The following is a 693-nucleotide window of genomic DNA, read 5'->3' as shown; positions in this document are numbered from 1 at the left end:
CGACCGGAGGCAGCACCTACCGCTGCGCCGTCCCGGCGGGGGCAGCGGCGCCTCAGCGCCGTCCCGGCGGGGGCAGCGCCCGTAGCATCCCCGGCCCGGGCCCGCCGCCGGTGCCGCTCCCGGAGCGACCGGACCGAGCCCCCTTCCTCCCTCCCTCCGCCTAATGTAAAATAGTTCCCCGGGACCCGGAGCGGAGACACCGGGAGCGACACCTCGCCGGCCAATGAGAGCCGGCCTGGCCCCCCGCGGCGCCAATGGGAGCGGCGGGTTGGCGGGGGCGGGGCGTCGCCCAGCCAACCGGGCCACGGCGCTCTCACTGACCCGCTAGGCTGTCTCCGGTGGCCTCCATTGACCACCATCTTGGAGTCGGGCGCGGTGCCCGCGCCGGGAATGGGCTGGCCGGCCGGCGGCCATCTTGGGTCCGGGCGGAGTCACGTGCGGGGGCGGGCGGCGGGGAAGGGGCGGCCGAGCGGAGCCCCCGCCCCGCCGGGAGCTGGAATTCCCCGCGACAGCCGCGTCAGAGGCGGAACGGGAACGGCGGTGGGAAGCTGGCTTCTCACAGTACAGCTCCCGAGGCGGCCGGATGCTGCGCAGGCAGGGACCGCCCCGGCACTGCGCCTGCAGGCGTCAGGCGGCTCCTTGCACGCTGCAGGGAGCGGCAAAAACTTAGCGTGGAGACCCTTGGAGACACGT

General features: G+C 75.0%; 1 protein-coding gene across 1 annotated transcript in view; it reads right to left on the bottom strand.

Annotated features, from left to right (window-relative positions):
* Nucleotides 1-148, bottom strand: part of SOCS5 (suppressor of cytokine signaling 5) — a 32,572-nt gene extending 32,424 nt beyond the window's left edge. Inside the window, exon 1 of the mRNA XM_041477041.1 lies at nt 21-148. The gene's annotated coding sequence lies outside the window, so the exon portion shown is untranslated. The remainder of the gene's footprint in view (nt 1-20) is intronic.
* Between the last annotated feature and the right edge of the window lie 545 nt (nt 149-693).

Source organism: Pyrgilauda ruficollis, unplaced genomic scaffold, assembly GCF_017590135.1.
Source record: "Pyrgilauda ruficollis isolate IOZ18807 unplaced genomic scaffold, ASM1759013v1 scaffold4, whole genome shotgun sequence".
NCBI classification, from domain to species: Eukaryota; Metazoa; Chordata; class Aves; order Passeriformes; family Passeridae; genus Pyrgilauda; species Pyrgilauda ruficollis.
The sequence above is the reverse complement of the archived record's forward strand: the minus strand, read 5'-3'. Positions and strand labels throughout refer to the sequence as shown.